The sequence below is a fragment of the Lepidochelys olivacea genome (genome assembly GCF_965140295.1).
Source record: "Lepidochelys olivacea isolate rLepOli2 genome assembly, chromosome: 2".
NCBI lineage: Eukaryota > Metazoa > Chordata > Testudines > Cheloniidae > Lepidochelys > Lepidochelys olivacea.
In genome coordinates, this window is record NC_140412.1 from 121481895 (window position 1) to 121502623 (window position 20729).

The window sequence follows — 20729 nt, forward strand, 5'->3', positions numbered from 1 at the left end:
CTGCTTGCAATCACTTAGTTCTCTGCTCCCTGGCTCCTCCTCCTCTCCCTGGTCAGTCCTGTGTAGGCTGGACACCCCATCACATCATGTAACAATTATGATGTTCTCTTTAGGAAGACACGGCTTATGTGTCAGTACCCATTAGGAGTGTGAACATTCTCCTTTAATGTGTCCTTGACAAGAATTAACAGATGTAAATAAGTAAGCAACAGGGCATGGCACAGTCTGCTTCATGGATGATTGGGCTCAATAAATTTTTCTGCTCAATACAAATAGGTCCAAATTTATTTGGAGTTGACGGAGGTTCAAAACCAGATTCTTCATAATGTGTAATGTCTTGAACCAAAATAGCCTCTTAATGATTTGTTTTCTCCCATTTTACCACAAAATGCAACACAACTGACAAAAGAACTACTCTTCTCCCAACTATAATAACATGTTATTCAACAGTCATGTAAGCAGGGCAGCAAATGGACTTGCCAGAGATGGAAAAAAATGAATTCCTCAGTAAAATGTCCATGAAGCAATCATTTTTCTTGTTGCATTTCCAAGTAGCGAAATATTTCAAGAGGCCCAGAGTTTTGCCAGCCTCACTACAGTAACATGCCTATGAAAGGAGTTATGGTTTACTCTAACACGGGTAATTGAAAACATTATCCAGAAAAACATATGAAAATTACAAACGGAAGTTCACTGCAGGGCATTCACTTTTTAGCAGAACAAACAATTTAACGTTCTCTGCCCATTTGAGGATACATTCCTCATGATCCAATGCTTGTAAGTGGCACCAATGGCCCTGCTGGTAAATTCACTGAACATTAATATTCAGCTGTGTCTGTCAGCTTTGGGTTCTGAAGGGCATTACATTATAGTTCAGTGGATGACTTCAATCTTATATAACAGAATCGGGGCTGGATTCTGGCACAGAGTTATAACTAGACAACTGTATTACAACCATACACTGAAAGTATGTTATGATGAACACACTGGGAGGAAGACACATTAGCTTCTTATAGATGTATATGTAAGAAGGAAAAAAAAAAGTTTGAGGTGAGCCTGAAAGAAAACCAGAGATACCAACTCCCCCAGTCTTTCAGGAAGTACGCATCAGAATAAATTCCTAACTTTATGCTGGCTACTATTTCTATAATTGGCTGAATCAAAACCCTGGAACTGAACACTCCCCATCTTTGGCAAAGTTAATATCCAAGCTTTGTGATTCAAACCCAAATCTAATTTTTGTGTGGGAAGTTCTGGGAAAAAACAAAAAACCAATCTTATGGGCAACTCCACTTCTTTTCAAAGCCAAATTAGAGAGTTTTCAACAAAAAGAAATACAGGTACTAACTTGCTAGTAAAGTTCAATGATAAATCACAGCCACTCCCTGAAGAGGTAAGTGACAGCACATTTGCAAACAGCATAAATATTGTATCTAGATGGAACATTTTTGAATGCTTTCCATGCCAGCAAAGTGTTCTTTGTTCAGGGACTGTAACACAGGTTTGGTTATGTACTCTTCACTCATTTGAGTAAGGGTTTTTGGATAAGATCCCTATTTTGTAAGCAAACAAACAGTTGTGAAACAAGTTTTTGTTTTTAATGCTAACCACCACCGTTTGATTAAGCAACCACTTCTAGTCTCTCTCATTCCTCATCACAGCACAATGTAAAGCTGAACAAGGTGGCGATTTCATAGGGGAAGAGATTGAATTAACAGATATGTGAAAACAGCAGAACATGCTTCCATGGACTTTGGATCAGTCTCAAGAGGGACTCAACATTACAAGACACCTGTCGATTAACACCTATTATACCGCTTTGGACATTCATTTATGGGATACAAGTTTATTTTGGATAGCATGTACACTCTGTATCCAAGATGCTTTGCAGAATTAAATGCAGAACTAAATGGGACAGAAATTAAAATGCATCTCATCTATAAAATTAGCCTTTTAAAAAGGTCACTGGTAGAGCAGATTTTTCAAGCCCTGGTAATGCATGTGTGCAAGGTGTTAAAGTTGCATATTCAGCCTTAAATTTTAGATCTCTTGGCTTGTGAAAGCAACATTAACACTCCATTAATATAAATGTTTGCATTTAATTTCCTTTTTTTGTTTTAAAGACAAAGAGGGAGAATCAAAAAATATTTATTTGTATTTATCTGAACCTCATACTTTTATTCATTTAGGGTCACCTCCTCCCATCAGATCTTTTTGATGGGAGAGAGTAATGAAATTTCATTGGGCCAAAATTTGTCAGAAGAAAATAACCTTTGCTCAAAGCCCTAGAAAACCACCCATGAGACTGGAATTTCATGGCTGCTGGGGTAGTTGTTCTTGTTGTCATAAAGGAGACATAGATAAGAAAAGGGATGTGATGACAGTCCAGAAATACTTTCCAAAGCATCACTCACTGGAGTTTCCCTGAATAAATTAATGGTGATGCTACCACTCCCTCTTTGAAACTTCAAGGCCACTCTAAATGGAATGAACTTGGTTCAGGCATGAAGGGGAAGACTGCTGCAGGATGACTCGTGAGGGAGCCATTTATCTGTGGGTAACTGGAGAACATTTATCTGTGGATATTGCAAAGGATCTGAAATCCTTTGGGGATACTCCAGCCCTTCAAAATGCCCCAGGACATACTCATGGATCTTGCAACAGTATCACTACTAACTTACCTAAGAAACTACCACAGGGTACTTGTGTCTGTCAATGCCACAGAGGTGCCTATTCTCACCAGACCTGCCCACTGTCTCCCCTGAACTGCACAGACCCCTTAGAAGGGCTTAAATGAGGCGTTGGGGAATGCTACTGCAGAGGTGGCAGTCCCCATTCCCGTTTCCAGGGTTGGAATCTCCAGGATCACCACACCCTCTGTTTGCAGAAGCAGCAGGTATCCAATGTTGTAATATTAAATTATATTTAAAGCTCAACGAAGCATGATTGTCTCTTCAGACACAACTCATGTGTCTTCACGTGCATAGGTGCTCACAGTTTTGGGTCTCAGGTGAGAAGTTTGAAAGTACAGTCCCTTTTTGAGTTATCCCCAAAGGACAAAGAAAAAAAAAGTGGACAATTCTGTACAGTAGAAAAGTCACTGATTCACCCCCCTTTTAGAAATATTAAAAAACAGCAGCAGAGCTGTTTGTGTTAAAGTTGATTTTTTTTTTAATTTAACCCTAGGGAGAGCTGAAACATTGAACATATCAACCCTTTAAAAAATGTTACAAGCATGCAGAAAAAAATGGGAAAAAAGCTATTCCTCTTCTCGTAACTGTTGTCCTTTGAGGCATTACACATGTCCATTATATGGTAGGAGAGTGTGCATTCTGTGCACTGGTGCCAGAGCATTTTCCCTAGCGGTACCAGTTGGGGCGGCCCTGCCAGGGCAGCTCCTTGTGCTTTGAAACAAGGGTATAAAGGATAGAGAGTCACCCTGATCCTCCTTCAGTTCCTTCACCTTGCATTGGAGTCTACCACTGGCTTCCATCAGTGAAGGAGGATGGGTCTCGAAGAGCAACAATTATGAAAAGTTGAGTAACTTTTTCTTTTTTGAGCACTTGCATATGTCCATTATATTGTAGGTGACTCCCAGTGGAGGGTTTCAGGGTCTCACTGGAGGAGAAATTAGGACTGTTTTGTCTACATTTGCACCTTTCCTCAATGCAGCAGCGAGTGCATAATGTCTGGTGAATATATGAATGGAGGACATGTCACTGTCCTGCAGATGTCCACAGCTGAGATGTGTGAGACAAATGCTGCTGAGGTCGAATGTACTCTGGTTGAGTGGGCTGTGCATTTCTCAGGAGGTGCTACCCCTCTGGAAGCATAACACATTGTAATGCAGAATAATTCATTTTTAGAGTCTCCGAGTTGTGACTCGTTGACTTCTCATATGCTTTGCAAAGAGCTGTAAAGAAACATGAAGGGGGGCTTTGTCCTATCCAGGTATAAACCCAATACTTAAATGTTGAGGGTTTGGAGTCTTCACTTGTCCTTGTAAATATGCAGCTTTTGGAAGAAAACTGGCAGGTACATAGACTGATTTAGGTAGAAGTCAGACACCACCTTTGAGAGAAACTTAAGATGTGGTCTATGCTGAAACTTGTTCTTGTTGAAAACTGTGTAAGGTGGATCAATGACCAGTTCTCCCACCCTCCTAGCAAAGGTGATGGCCACTACGAAACCTACCTTCACTGACAGGTAGGGAATTGAGCACAAAGCTAAAGGCTTGAAAGGACAGTCTATAAGAGAAGACAAAACAAAATTCAAATCCCAAGAAGGTCCTTGATAGGTGGAAACAATCTATTAAGACCTCTCAGGAAAGTGATCATGATAGGGTGAGTGAAAACCGTTTTATTTTTTATGCAAGGGTGAAATGCCAAGGTGTCAGCCAGATTAGCCTTAATGGTGATGAGGGTTAGATCTGACTTCTTAAGGTGCAAGAGATAGTCCAGAATTGTTTGCATCTTAGTCTGAGTCAAGGACACATTATGGAAGGCCATCCAGATGGAGAAACACTTCCACTCAGGTAAGGTGCTCTTGTGGAAGGTTTCCTGCTGTTAAGGACAACATTCTCGACTGCCGCTGAGAAATGTTCCTCTTCTGCATTCAGCCACTGATGATCCATGCTGTGAGGTGCAGCACATAAGGATGTGGGTGCAGCACCAACCATGGCTCTGCTTTACAAGGCCTCTGGTTATCGTAATGACAAAGGTTCCTAAGTGGACAGTGTGTGGTCGTCTGAATATTGAGTCTGTCTTGGCCAGGCTGGAGCTATAAGGATTATTCTTCCATGATCTTGCTTGAGCTTGAAAATGACCCTGGGCATCAGGGGTACTGATAGGTATGCACAGAGCAGGTTCTTGTTCCACGAAAACAGGAAAGCATCTGATATTGATCCAGGGCTGTGATCGGCCCTGGAATAGACTCGTGGACCCTTTCTGTTCTGCCTACTCATGAACAGATCCACGGATGCAAAACTTCCTATGTGGCACACTCAAGAGAGAATGTTTTTACCGACAGACCATTCATGGTCTAAGCTGAAGGATCTGCCAAGACATTTTGAATCTCTGGTAAATAAGATGCATTGATAGTGACTGAGCTTCGAATGCACCAATTCCACAACTTGACTGTCTCCCTACAGAATTGTCTGACCTGGCTTGCTTGTTCACATAAAACACTGTACTGGTGTTGTCAGTGAGTATCTGGACAGTCTTGCCCTGAATGTGAGACAGACTGATGACATGCATAAAATATCATGCACAATTGAAGTATGTTTATGACACCTGGCCTCATGAGCAGTCCACAACTCTGAGCCTTAAGATCACCAAGAGGCACTCCCTACCCCATGGCTGAGGTGCCCAAGATGAGAGAGGGAGAAAAGGAAACTCCCCTGCCCACATTGTCCTGACTCATCCATCAGTCCAGCAAGGATGACAGGCTGTCTAGGAGGCATACCAGCTTGTCTAGATGGTGAAACTGAGGACAATAGACTGATCTGAGCCATGCTCACAGTGCTCTGAGGTGCAGCCTGACATGAGGGGTCACTATTGTGATGTTGACTCCCACCTCATATTGGCCCATGATGCCAACTTTCATTGCCCACTCGTGGCATTTTCAAACAAGTAATTTTGTGCTTTCCCCCAGGCTGCTCCTCATGCTTGCAAGTAGCTCCATATAAATATCTACAAAGCTACCTCCTTCATATCCATCTTTAAAACCCTCCTTTGCCATGATGCCTATGAAAAAAACTTAACAGTTAGGTAGCTGGCCTAACCGCTTTTCATGCTGACCAACATTGTCTCATTGTTTCCTTGTGCTCCCTGTCTGCCTGTATTCACTTGTTGCCTCTTGCCTTATACAGCAGAACCTCAGAATTACAAACACCTTGGGAATTGTTCGTAACTCTGAACAAAAGGTTATGGTTGTTCTTTCAAAAGTTTACAACTGAATATTGACTTAATACAGCTTTGAAACTTTAAAAGCAGCATTTTTCTTCTGCATAGTAACCATCTTAATTTAAATGAAACAAGCACAGAAACAGTTTCCTTACCTTGTCAAATCTTTTTAAAGCTCTTTTTTTATATTTTATCATCGTTCATAATAAGTTATTTCTCTGTTCCCTGAAAACATGGCTTAGACCTCATCAGTGTTTTACAAACTGTAACGACTCTCTAGGGTGCACAAGAGGAATCCATATTAAATACTTAGAAGCCTAAAAAGCTTTGCTCATTCCTTTCCAAACTGCACTCTAAGTGGGAGGGTCCATTCTGCACACAGCCCTACCTTTTAACAATGCACATTGTGAATAGACCACCAGTATTACATGGTCATTGGCATGGCCAAGCCTTCTATGTACTGTGACCTCAGAACCCCAGCAGGTCGGGGGGTGGGGTGGGGAAATGAAAGAGAATGTGGTGATGGGGCATGGGGAGGGGAGCATGAAGCGATGGAGAAGAGGCAGCACGGAGAGAACTACATACTTTTGGTAACACAAAAGCAGTTTATATAAACTATAGGAGACTTTGTGAGAAAGTAAAAGAGGTAATTGTTCACATTCCAAACATTTTGATATATAAACTGTGCAACCATCACCCATGAATAGCCCAGCTGTTAACAATTTTTTTTTCAAGATAATAATCAAGCTTCATGCCAAGTAATGTTTTTCTAAGCAAATGATATTTTGAAACGCTGGTCAAAACATAGCTGTGACATAATAAATTTTTAAAAAAGAGAGAGAGACTCCGTAAAGCTCAGAGTCTGATTTGAAAGAAGACCCAGTTTATACCCCAATTAGGAAGAAAGCTCTTTCAGGCTTTCACTGCTGCGGAATTCTCAGAGAGACTCCCAAAAAAGCCAGTTCAGCATGCACATCTGTTTCCAGTGTGGTGTTGGTATGCAAACTATTGTCTATTGGAAGTGTGTTGTGGTAACGTTTGCCAGGGTTAAAGACTGGGTCAATTTGATCAAGAAGCTAAAATTAGCTTCTGTGTGTTTTCCTGAAAAGAAAAAAAAAATACTGTAAAGCTCTTTGTTTTCTTTCAAGTTCTGTTCTCAGATTTCTGTTTCTGCTGTGTAAACTACCATGAAATACACAGCTCTGAAAACCTGCCGCTTGCTCACTCATTCTTCTTAATGAAGTGATACAGTAAGCAATGGGCATTAGACCTATGGAAAACCAAATATTCTAACTTAAAAGCCACATTATATTTATCAGAGAAGTATTTATTATCAGTGTAAAACGCCTTAAATCATTCATTTAAAATTCCCAGAGCAAGGAAGCTTTACAAGAGGATGGCTTGTGGAAACTGAAACAAAAACTAATTCTATCTTTATATTTATGGCAACCTTGAAATTGCCAAGGTTTGTGGAAGTGTTTCATAACCATGTGCACCTTTAACTATCAATAATTTATATTAGCATACAGGTATATATTCCTTTTGTACTTATTTTCGTAACTGATAAGAGTTTAAAGTTATTCTTTGAACTTTACTATTTTAAAGTTCATAAAGAGGAACATTTCAAAAATTAACTAAGGGAACATCTGATAACACTGCACTTACGTGATATTATGACATTTAAATTATTGGAAGACAGAAGTAAAATGTTAAAAATGAACAAAATCTTCAACTGGTGTAAACTGACATAGATCCATTGGCTTCAATTTACAAATAACATTGATTTACACAGGCTGAGAATTCAGCCCAATATGTGGAATTTGAAAAAAATACAGCACCAAATGAAAACACAAAGAACAAAAATCTTCACAGATTTTGCTTATACAAATCCTCTAAAGGAAACCTCTGCTATGAAAATAAAATACATTTTAAACACACTAATAGCAAAAATAAGTTTATAGGACAAAGATCCAATATAGAAGAGAACATTAAGACTGCACTGAATGTAAGCCTAGGCCCTGATCCTGCAAGCACTTATGTACATAAAGAACTTCCTGTGTATGAGTAGTCCCATCGACTTCAATGGGACTATTTACATAAGTGTTTGCAGGTTCAGGGCCTCAATGCACAGAGCATAAAAAGTACAGAAGTAAGTACTGTAGATGCTTATTTCCTTTGGTGGAAATTCTATAATTTACAGACAAAAACTTTATTCATCAAAATATGCAGTTCTAAAAATAATTGCTCATTAAACTGAATTTAATTTTGGTGATGCTGATGGCCACAAAGGCACAGTATAATCAGCCTTACATCATCAGAATCATTAACTCAGCTGGAAAATAAAGAAATATCTGGAAATGTCTTTCACTTTAGCTGCACTGATATAGAGCAGCCTCACCTCAGGTCTATTTCTCTTACATGGATTTTCTTCTATCCACAGAAGTCTTGCTCTTCTACCAATTGTTGTCTACTTTTTTTTTGTTTTTTAAATATTACAAATCAACAGGTTTTCATAGGACATTTTGAAATGATACATTTATTCTTGAACAAGCAACTATTTAAAAAAAACCCACCCTTTCTTTGTTTGAATTTACAAGCTTGACAACTAATACCTGCCAAGTATGGAGAAACTATCAGGGGATTTTGCCCAACATTCAATGCAAGCTATGGGACCCATTGTGTGTAATGGATGTTTTGTCATATATTTCAATTAAAGCAGGACTAGACTCATGAAGCAGAACAGAGGTCTTTTTGATTTCCAAAGTATGGATTCATCAGATTTTTGTCTGCCATTGTTTTTACACTAAATGTACATGTTGCCTAGGGTTTTCATTGGTATAAATGCAGACCTGTCGACACAAAAGATCTTTGCTAACGTACAATGTTTACACGACCCATGAAAATGTGTAGGAACCTTGTTTGAACATGTCATAGGAGGATAAAGAAAATTTATTAGCTGAGAAAGTCACATCTACATCTTCTAGCTTTTCAGACTGATACCTTACCAAGGTGTAAATCATGTCAAGGGGGGACATTTACCAGTTAGGTTACCTGCATCAGTCTTGGACAGATATACATGTAATATAGATTAGACATCTTTAAAAAAAAAGATTCACTAAGGACTCAGTTCTGCTCCTATTGAAGACAATGGAAAACTCTTAATGACAGCAATGAGGGCAGGACTAGACCCTAATACTGTTCCTCTTATTATTCAGGAAGAGCAAATTCTTTTTTATTTTAATAAACACACTTTTTATTCAGTTAAACTAGTTTTCCTAGAAACATTATTTCCTATCTAGAAAGGCAAGAAGAAACATAATAAATAGCAGCAGTGAATATTTTATAGCATAATTTCTTTTATTCCTTAAACAATTGTTACTCTTTGGGCCTGACAATGCAAACTGTTACTTACACAAGTAGTCACAGTGAAATTAAAAGGACTATTTGCTTGCTTAAGGGTTGCAGGATCTGGTTCTAAATAAATCACTTCTTCTATGCATGGATCTCTCTCTGACAACCTGCACCAGGGATTATAGATAGGACACGTATGTTCTTGGGAATCAGAAATACAGGGCAATTCTTTGCGTCCCTTGGAATATTCAGCATAATCATCATGTTTTAAAACAAGCACACAACATCTAGAAACATTTGGGGAATTCTGAACTTTATTTAAGTACTGAACCGAACATACCCATGAACGGTTTCAGAGTAACAGCCGTGTTAGTCTGTATTCGCAAAAAGAAAAGGAGTACTTGTGGCACCTTAGAGACTAACCAATTTATTTGAGCATGAGCTCAAATAAATTGGTTAGTCTCTAAGGTGCCACAAGTACTCCTTTTCTTTATACCCATGAACGAATATCTGGGAAAGCAGGAATACATTTCAACTAGGTCCTTCAATCAAGGTGTGTTTTAAGCAGTAACTGATCCTTATTTTGCCTTTCCATTCCTATCATCTAGGGGTCTGGATCCAGGGGAGAAAAAAAAAACATATTGGTAACCTCTGAAGCTGGATACTCCAGAGAAGTCCAATTTTATATAGGTAAGAGAAGGGTGCCACATGGATGGAAAACAGAAAATCTAGAGCTGTTCATCCAAAACAAGTTATGGAGTAACTCAGGAGTTTGGGGTAGTCATCTCATGAACTTTAAAGCTTTATGTGGTGACGGCACTGGGTGAAATCACACATGGGGAAGTAGGCAATAGATACCAGGTACTGACAGGGCACTTAGCGTGGGCATTCTGTGGCTGCTAGCAAGGTAGTAAATTTCCCCAGGATACATAACAATGTCTACAACTGTGCAGTCAAAGGAACTCAAGGAGTTTCCATGGGCCTAAAGTCAAGGAGTCAGCTTTCAAGTGCCTGCTGATTGTATGATATACCGCATATCTATATGAAGGAATATGCTGAGTCACACTTCATTCCAAAATTAATTAGCAATGATTTTTATTGTGGCTCTCTAAGGGCCAGATTTCCAGCACCAACCTTTAGACTTTCACCCACAAATCAGGTAGTTGGATATCCAAGGGTTACCATTTGCAACTGTAATTTTTGTACCAATAGAAATGGAAACTGGGGTGGGTGCCCCTAAGATGCACTTGTGTTATAACAACAAGCACTCTCCCCGCCCCTTCCGACGTTTTCAGCACATACCTGTGTCACTCAAACATTGGCCAGTTATTCCTATCCAGCTGCATGTGTAGATCATGGCACCATAATATGTTATTTTTACATTACCCAGTTATGAAAGTAACTTTAATAAACAATCTGCAAAAGTATCAAGTTAATGCACCTCTTTAAGACACCTAATCCTTATGGAAAATATTATGTCACTATTACTCAGATTTACTAGTACCTTATTCCAGAAACAGTCCCACTGAAATTAAGGAATTATTCATTGCAAGTAAGATTACCAGATTTTGGTCCTAAAATGATCAGATTATTAACGGTAGCATTTTAATGGTATTTATTGCCTCATGTGTATAGTAGTATGAGAAATTTTGTGTGTGTGCTAAGTTAGGTCTCTGTACTTAGGAAAACCCAAACACTTAAGGCCCTAAAGGCAAAGGTTAATGTTAGATTTACTAAGTGAGCTGCCTCTGCAATATATCTACTTGACAGGCCTCAGAGAAAAACTTTTATATTAAGAAAATATTACAGGTTAAAAAGAAAAAAAAGTTTTATCACTTTTAATCTTGATTGATACAATCCTACACATGGTGATCCAGTAACATGCTACAGCCAAACAAGGAAGGTTGTCTTCGGCTACTGAAGATCGTTAGTAGCCATGAGTGAGGCCAGTGTCTGCTCCTCTGGACTAGTCTCTCTGCATACTTGGTACAAAGGAAGGAAAATTGCCGGCGCCACTGGGCCTCTTCCCAGGTCATCCTACAGTTGAACATATGAAACATTATGGCATGAGAACGAACACATTGAAAGAAGGCATAGGGTGGCTTGAACCTACACATACATTAATCACCAGGGCAAGAGGACGAATGCAGCCTCATGCTGGATTTCACGGCCAATGCTGCTCGTGAGGTTGACTCCTCTGAGAAGGGGAGGTGTCAGAACAACATTGGAAGCATCAAATGTCCTCCCTTCCTCGGGTATGGAAAGCTCATCTAGGAGGTGTCAGGATAAAACATGAGAACTGCAGTTGTACTTAGAGACAACAAGGAGTGATTCACTATTTCATGGCACAAGTGGAGGAGGAGGCTGCAATAAAAACTTTTACAAGGTGAGATCTAAACCCTGAATGCAGCACAAGGTTACAAAGCCTTTTTTTGTCTTTTCTCCTTTTTTCTCCTGAGGGAGCAGAGCACGTTGTAATTAAACTGTAAATTACTTTAAAATAAAGAGAGACATATGCTTGTGTTCATGAAAAATAAAACACTTTATGAAACACACACACACTTTTGTTGACCTGTTTTCTTCAGCAAAGGTCTAAGACTAAAAAATGAAACGTGCTCCAAAAATATTACAGACACACAGACATTAAACATCTTAATTATTAAGGAACATACACATTTGTGGGAAGGAGATGAACTTATTACTAAAGTGAAGAAACGAAATATATTAAATAAGTAAATCAATGTGCTATCATCTGCTGGATATTTCCTGGAAAAATCTCTCTAAAATATGTTTTCCCATAAAAAATGTTTTATTAATTCCTAATACAACTAGGCTAATTTATTAACGCTTTAAAAATAAAATCTTTTAAAAAATCAATTTCACTGTATGATCTGGTGAAAAGTTTTGGAAGATAATGGTGAATGATGAAAAGATTCTTTACTCAAAGAATCACACAGAATTGAATTGATAAGAGCAGAAATATATGAAGGCTAATAATGTTTGATGAACCAATAACGATATTAAAGATTTAAATGACATCAGTAAATTGTAATTTCTCCAATAGAACTCTTGAATTGCTTTAGGAATAGTCTACCAGTTCTTTTCCTCCCCAATATTTCAAAGCTTTCACAGTCACAAAATAAAAGAAGTTACATTATTTAAGTCTTTTAATTCCATTCTGCAGGACAGAAACAGACACAGAGTGTAATATTCCCTTAGTAACTATGCTGAGAATTCCAGAGGGGAATGGCAGGGATAATATTTAATGTCAGAGGCACTATGATAGTCTCTTCAAATTGGGATCCCTCCCCCCACTTTAAAAAAAGTGTGTGACAAATACAGAGAGTGTCTTTAAATTACTGTCCTCTATTAATAAAGCTACCATGGTAACATTTCTAGTGATTCAGAAATTAAATAATGATCAATAATCAGTACAAAATGTCCAATTGTAAATATCATAAAACCACACACCACTTCAAGTGATAAAGTAAAACAGTTAATTTCTGCCCTCAGATAAACACAGGAAACAGAGAGAGTTAAAAAGTCTGTTGTAGCAGATGAGCTTGTCCACTCTTCTCTTTTCTAATGCAGGATTGTTCCCTATATTGTCCAGTGTAGTCTTGTGGTGGGATTTTCAAATGAGTCTGAGTGACTGTGCATCTAACTTGCTTATGAAAATCACAAGCTTAAAATGTTCCACGATTCTCTTTGGAAACCCTGTGGCAGCTAGAAACATCTCACTGACAGGAAGACTGTTCTGATTTTAAACCTGTTTTCTCCTAATTTCTCCTAACTATTCAGAAAAGCATCTAAATAGTCTCTCTTTTTCTTGGGGCAAAATTCTACCTTCCCAATTATAAGGCATACTGGAGGGAGCCGTGGTGGGAGGGTAGGGTGGAGTTGAGACATCATACTGTAGGATGAGACAGAATGGTTCAAGAGGGTGAGAAGTTAACATGTTCTACAGCAGTGTTTCTCAACCTTTTTGATACCAGGGACTGGCTTGCTGCCTTCCTAAATTGTGTCAGGGACTGGTCGTTGAGAGTCACTGTTTTACAGTGTTGTCTATGCCTCCAGGAAAATGTTCCACATCTCCTTAGGCTCATAGGCACATTAGCCAGACCCCCCTCAGAGCACTCAAAGGGTTAGTTACCATATCTGTTTTCTGCTCTACTGTTGTATGGGTGTAATAGATAACCCTCACACACTTTTCCCCCCAATCGCACATTCACATAAAAAAGGCAGAATCTTGCCTTCTGGGTTTGTGCTCTTCAGACATACCTCCTCTTTATCAATGCTTAACCAAGCTATAAATATTTAGGCCAAAATTTTCAGGTGTCTGAGTTAGGCATCTAAATCCATATTGGTACTAAAAAAAAAAAGTACTGATATTTGGGGGGCTCATCACCTCTATTTCTTTTTTTTTCCAAGCTAACGTTTAGCTCTTTAATACTAATTATTCTCATCTTTTTCAGGCAAGCTCCAAAATTCTGTTTATGCATCAGGATAACTTGCTTCTTCTTTATTTTTGGTAGGTTTCTTGCCTTCTGATCACTGGTCTCCTTGGGCTCCTCTACCCTGAACAGGGAAGAACAACTTTTGTGGGTTTTAAGGTTGAATGACTAGCTACACGTTTCCCTTCTACTCTTCCTACAGCTTCTACTTCTCCTTGATGTCACATTTCTCTTTCTTCATTTAACTCCTCTATCCCAGCTGAAATCTCAACCTATCATATGACCTGTCTCATGACCATTCCTTTGATATCTATTTAGTTTGGCTTCTTTTGTGGCCTTCACAGACAATTACTGTTCATGTCTCTATACTGTTTCGTGTGGAACACGACGCAGTTTGCACTGTGTACATTTGTGGCCCTTATGATCTTCACTCAAGTATGGGAATAGTACACATGTTCCCATAGAACTGCCTCAGTAACCATCTCTGAAAATGATAGTTGTTTCTTGTTCATTCCTCCCATTCAGATCAAACTTTGTTTAAATTAAATTTTTGTTCTCTTACCCCATTGCCAGCTCCATTCTCAGTTTCCCTCTCAGAGCTTGTTAGCTGCTGGCACAATTCAATGCTTTTAGTAAGAGCATTCTTACCTTTTCAAATTGACATTTTATGTGACCCTTGACCCAGTAGGGGAAGCAGGGTAAAATGTAAAGATTTGGCTTTTGATTTCAGGCTTATAAGTCTTAACAGTCTTGATTCAGCGGAGAATTCTGTACTTTCGGTAGTTTTGCCTCTGTTGTCTTAGAGCCCAAAATTGGTTGGGATGAGTTCCATACACCTGGATGCAACTCCTAGAGTCTTTACTCTATTTTTATTCAGGTCATTTTCAGGAAAACATTCTCACTGAAGCTAATGGGAGTTATGTTTGAGGAAGGCCTGAATTGAAACTAAATAAAGACTTCAAGATTTGGCTCCAATTGGCAGAAGGCAGTAGACAGTTTTATAACTATTTTTTAAATATATAAAACAAAACGTTCTTTTAAAAAACGTACAGTATATCTTCTTGATTCAGATTGTTCTTTTCTAACGTTCAGGATATTGTTCCTAAAGAAACTTAATAAAGATCTGAGAAGCACTCTCTAGCACAAGCCTGGGGTTTAAATGGCAGAACATTTTAAGTAGAGGGCTTTCACCTAATAACCCTTTTCTTTACAAAGTTTACTACAGCTTGAGTTTGGCAGCCACCAGTGGATAGTATACGGCACATCTGTTTAGACGAACCTTCGAATTTTAAAATGGTAGTGCAGAATGAACTCAGTTAGTGATCATCTGGCTTCTGTAAGATGATGATATCATGTATTTTAAGTTTATGAGCCTGGAAGTCAACACAGCAATGAAACAGCCCTGCAGTCAGAGTCCCACGAGCCTGCGTCGGCTGGCATTGCACCAGCCATGGGTATGTTCTTCGTTGTGTAGACATAACCCTAGAGGCTAAGTTATATCATGAGAGATGAGCAAAGGAGTGGCAATCTGACCATTCTGACATGTCCCCAAAAGTCTTTTGCACAGATCCACATCCTAAAGAGATACTGCAATGAGGTATGCAGAGTAGCAACTCTTTGTGGAAATTCTCTTCAAAGAAAAACAAACAAAGGAGAAACACCAAGAACAGTTTTCACTCGGCGTCCCTGATCTGCAAACAGAGCTGTAGGAAAACAGAAGGAAGTTTGAAGAGGTTCCTCTACAGATATATCCTTCCATTTAAAATGTTACTCTTTTTCCCATCTTTATAGATTATTGATCACCAACACTGTTTTCTGGCCAGTGGGTGCTCAACTGAGTCCATTTATTCTGTCAATGCCACTCCAAGAACTGGCAGGGGGTCACCAGAAAGTGCAATGCAAAGCAATGCCTCCTCCCTCAGGACCTATGCACAGTGGTTCCATAGTATTCGCATGCCTTGTATGGAAGCGGCAAAGGACAAGGCCCAAGACACTAACTTGATCCCTGTATGGTACAGTGCTGTACTAGTAAAGGACAGCTTAGCCACCTCTGAATTTGAATTACTATTTAAATATGAAAGAGATTTTTAAATAAACATCTAAAGTTAGAAATTAACCACTTATGCTAATCAGTTTATAAAGTAACAAACAAAAGAGAGTCCCTTTTCATTCTATCAGGAACAGATCTACTGGAGAGTTTAGATGCATACAGAAACTATAAACAAATTTGCCACCAAACCCCTTTTACCTTTTAAACACAAACAAAATACCTCACCCTGGTATTACATGACATGCCCATGAAGGAATATACACTTGGGGAAGAGGGAGACTTGATGAGGCAATCATTAAACTAGAGTTGTATAAACTCATGTTTTTTCACTGATCTTTGTAAATTTTACCTTTTTCTCTTATAAATTTCTATTGGCTCCACTTGTAAACCACTCATTCCCACTGCAGCCATGCATTAATTCAGAATGGAAGACACCTGAATTACATAAATCTCCAACACAAAGTAACATTTTCTGTGCAAAGTAAAAGCTGTCATGAACAAGGTAATGAAGAAGAATAGCTCACACAGAGGGCTCTAATGATATCCAGCTGCTACTATATGTTACTTGCTGATAAGACTTTGTTTTAACTTTACAATAGAGAAAGTTTGGGAAAGGTTAAAAATCCAAATACAGGAAGTAAAACTCTTTATACTTCATCTGTTATATTTCCTCTTGAATAGCATTTATTTTGTTACGTAATTGAGATTTTCTAAAAGAATGCTTATTTATGTATATTCTTTAAAAAACAAAAGGAGAGAACACTTTAAATTGTGTTTTTTAAAGAAGAGTTTTACGAAGACTTTTTTTACTGGGAGATTTAAAGGAAAGTATTATGGAAAATGAAGTAGCATTAGGACTCCATGAGAATTAAGAAATATTCATAGTACATGTCACATTCATAGTTGGATGATCTCAAAGAGCATATAAGCACTGAGCCTGAATCTGCAAGCCTTACTCATAAAACACTCATTTAATTCCTTGCGAGTCAGAATGACAGAACTGTGTAAATTAACTGTTGTTTATTATGATTATTATTTTTAACTCTTAATGAAACAGCCACTTAGAGTACATAGGCAATGACAATTTAAAATTATGCCACAGTAGATCCCAGTGGTTATGTAACTATAACATAATATTGTGTGTGTGTTTGTTGTAAACAGATCTGGGAAATGAGGCAGAGAAAGTTTAAAAGAGGACAAACCTTGCCCAGAATTTAGGTTTTAGCAGATTAAACATTTCTCTGCAATTTTTGCAGTGCAAACATGGCAACAGGGTCTCAGTGCCTAATAACTAATGTGATATTGATTAGAAACTGACCAGAAACAAAAGCGAAACTTACTCAACCACTTTCATTTCCAAGTGGAGAGAAGTTAAAAAAAAAAATGAACACAACAAACAGTGAAACTCCTTTAAAAAGGAATTTTGCTTTAATATTCCAGTGTCGTATTTTTGTTTGTAGCACAGATAATTAGTTTTTTCTAAGGTATATATACGCACATGTATATACATATTTTTAACCTGATACTGTTCCTTTCAGTACTTTGCCAAAATTTACAATGGTAAATAAACAGCACCAAAAAACATATAGTGGTAATTTCTTACTGAAGAAATGCAGGCCATAGAAGTATCTAGATAATGGGTTGTATGTCAGAAAAGATATGAGCTGATAGGTACTAAAATAACACAGCAAGAGTATTTCTTCTTCCCTTACCATGCACACATAATTTCTCATTAGGAGTTAACTAGGTACACTGAGGGGAGAGCAGACCCCAAAGGAACAAAAACAAGCCACAGTCTGAAGAAATTAAGCTTTATCCAGGATACAAACTACTTGATACATTGTGACCATTTACCAATAAGCCAAACTCTAACTTGCTGACACTAGTCTCTAAAGCATTTGTTAATGTTGATGATAGTCAGACATGTTCCAGATATTGAAGTCCACATCAATAATGCCTGAATCAGGCCCTATTAACTTCTCCCTAAGGGGTAGTGGGAAACCACAGTTATAAAAATTCTCAAAGGCAAAATTCTGTCTGTGATTGTGTCAAGAAAAAAACCCTGCATTTTGGAAAGGTAGACTGTTCAAGTGGCTTAGTGCTGTAGGAGCCAAAGAGTTAAAGCCAAGCAGCTAAGTTCTGCAGACTGCTGAAACCTTCCTGTCGGGAATTCCTTTCAGAGTGAGTGGGAAAGGAACAGTATTAATAGCTATTGCTTTGCTGCACTTTCCCACAGGTCTGGACAGGATCTCCCGATCAACTTTTGCCTCTTTGAAAGGAAGACCTGAATCTACTGCAGACACTGGAAACTACGGGCCTCAGGAGAAGGAAACAGGAGGACCTGGGAGACAAACCCAAAGCTGTGCCACACATTAGGAGTGCCCAGAGTGAGCTCTATAAGCCTTTATGGTGAGCAGGGAAGGAGGTAGCTAGAGCTACGCTGAGGTCAACAACTTGATGCTATTCATACAAAACTTCCCTCGTCCTTAATCTAAGGGAATGTTCTGTTCCAGCAGGAAGCCTACAGGTACAGGAAAGGAATAATAAATAAACAAACACAAATATATGATAATGATAATAAATAATAATAAGAAACAACCAGAAACTTCCCTCATGTATTTATGCACCATCTCATCTTACATATTTGAACCAAAGGAATTATTCTATGAGAGCTGTGCCTCAATTTATCTGTAAGTGAGAACCTGAAAATATAAGCCATCGCATTGAACACTCCAACCCATTATTACACCGTGTACAATATTTTAATAAACATTACAGCGATCTGTACCAAAGGAGGGTTTTGATCAAACACTGTAACCAGTACAATAGGCTTGTCTTCACTGCAAAATTAGCTCAAGTTAACTCCTCTCAAGTTAGTGCAGTCACAAACCAAAGCTCTTGAGCTGCACAGTGTCTGGATTAGCAGCACAGAGGAACGGCCTCTCTACTGCCTTACTAGCTTAAGCATCAACCACTCTCATCCCTGACAGCCCGGGCCTCCTAGCTTGCACTTCAGGTATCACTTAACTCTAGCTGGAAATTTTTGTGCATGGATGGGAGTTGGGTTAGGGGCAACACGCACGTCACACCTCCAGCTAATACTGCAGTGAAGACTAGCACAATGACAACTGTTGATGGCTTAGTCAATCAACTTCAGTGCCTCCCAAAACCAGAGTTTATTGTGGTAAGCTTTTGGTAAATGTAAGCTTAGGTATTCCATACAGAATGCCTTCCTACAATTATCATTATCTCATGTAAAGAAGCTTATTTCTGAAAAATCTTCAATGAACTAAAATACCACCTGAACTGAAGTCAGCTGGGCTTTGCAAGTGCAGAGGTCCAAAGTACTAAGCTCCCTGTATGGCTGGGCTGGAGCCTTAACATATGGCAGGTAGTTTGCTTTGATGACTGGGTGGCCCCCAGCTTTTTTGGGCTGGTGTACTACCAGACTAGCCTACGATCTTGCTTGTATCAGCCAGTGGCCAACACTGCCCATTTAGCTATGTATGTTCTAACTCAGTGGCTTTCAGCCTTCCAGACTATTGTACCCCTTTTCAGGAGTCTGATCTATCTTGCATACCCCCAAGTTTCCTCTCACTTAAAAACTACTTGCTTACAAAATCAGACATAAAAATAAAAGGTGTCACAGCACACTTTTATTTAAAAATAACTTTTTTTCATTGTTACCATGTAATTATAAAATAAATCAATTGAAATATAAATATTGTACTTACATTTCAGTGTATAGTATATAGAGCAGTATAAATAAGTCATTGTCTGTATGAACTTTTAGTTTGTACTGCCTTTGCCAGTGCTTTTTATGTAGCCTGCTGTAAAAGTAGGCAAATATCTGGATGAATTGATGTGCCCCCTGGAAGACCTCTGGTTGAGAATCACTGTTCTAATCTACATAATTTAAATGAGTCTGAGTTGGTAACTAACGTATCAAGGAGCTCAAAGGTGTCAAATGTATAAATTAAAGTAGTCCACACCTTGCCTTAACTTGCACCTTATTTCAGATATGCAGCATGTAAATGATATTAACTCAGATTACCTTACATATCAGTAAAGAAGGCATAAGTAGGGTAAGGAAGTCTCACCTGGACTAAGGAAGTCAACAGTTTGAGGGGGTGTAACTTACATAACCTACGAAGTCGGTATTCACCCATGAATGCTTATGCTCCAATACATCTTTTAGTCTATAAGGTGCCACAGGACTCTCTGCCACTTCAACTCTGAATTTGACCCCAGAGTCTGATTTTCAGAGTTGCTGAGTGCCCACAACTGCAAATGAAGCTAATGGGAGCTGCAAGTGCTCAGCACCTCTGGAGGGGCAGGGACAGCGCGAATCAGTCCCTTGGTGTCCAGAGTTGAGTACTGAAAATTGAGGCTCCCAAAATAAGAGGTCACAATTCTTTTTTGTTAATTTGGCTGTAAGATACTCAGTACTTTATTTTCTAGTCTGTAAAACAATGGTGATAATTCTGACTCATCTTTTGAAACACAGATTTTTAACTGAAATGTGCTCTATGAATGTATGTTATTAGCAGTATTCCAAGGGAAGCTTATTCAGTAACGCACTATACATTTGTAAAAGTCTCAGTATCACGTAAAAACAGCCACTAAAAAACTAGAAAATTTAGCAAAAGTCACTGGATATGGTAATATTCCTGTAACATATTTTATTGTTTCTATACATGACAAAAATAACAGTAGTACAAAGCCATTTTCATATCCTGACCTTAAAATTTTGTAACTGCAGTTTGTTGACATAGTCCTGAATCTTATTAAGCGTATTTCACAGTTGGTCATAATAGTGATAGTTATTAATCACAGTGAAAATAGTTAGCTCACAAAAAAAGTTGGACAATATCTCATGATTACATTTACTTAGGCGATTCAAGTAAGTACAGCCTACGGACGTTTATTTTAAACAGTAAAATGCTGAAAGATCTAAAATATATACATTGT

The 20729-nt window shown here is 38.5% G+C and overlaps 1 protein-coding gene and 1 long non-coding RNA gene across 3 annotated transcripts in view; one reads left to right on the forward strand and one right to left on the reverse strand.

Annotated features, from left to right (window-relative positions):
• The window catches only part of LOC311516968, a 35843-nt gene extending 17560 nt beyond the window's left edge, over positions 1–18283 (forward strand). The window contains exons 2-3 of the long non-coding RNA XR_014710544.1: positions 9863–9944; positions 17995–18283. This is a non-coding gene — a long non-coding RNA (uncharacterized lncRNA). The remainder of the gene's footprint in view (positions 1–9862; positions 9945–17994) is intronic.
• The window catches only part of GMDS (GDP-mannose 4,6-dehydratase), a 549352-nt gene that overhangs the window by 173358 nt on the left and 355265 nt on the right, over positions 1–20729 (reverse strand). The gene's annotated exons all lie outside the window — the stretch shown is intronic.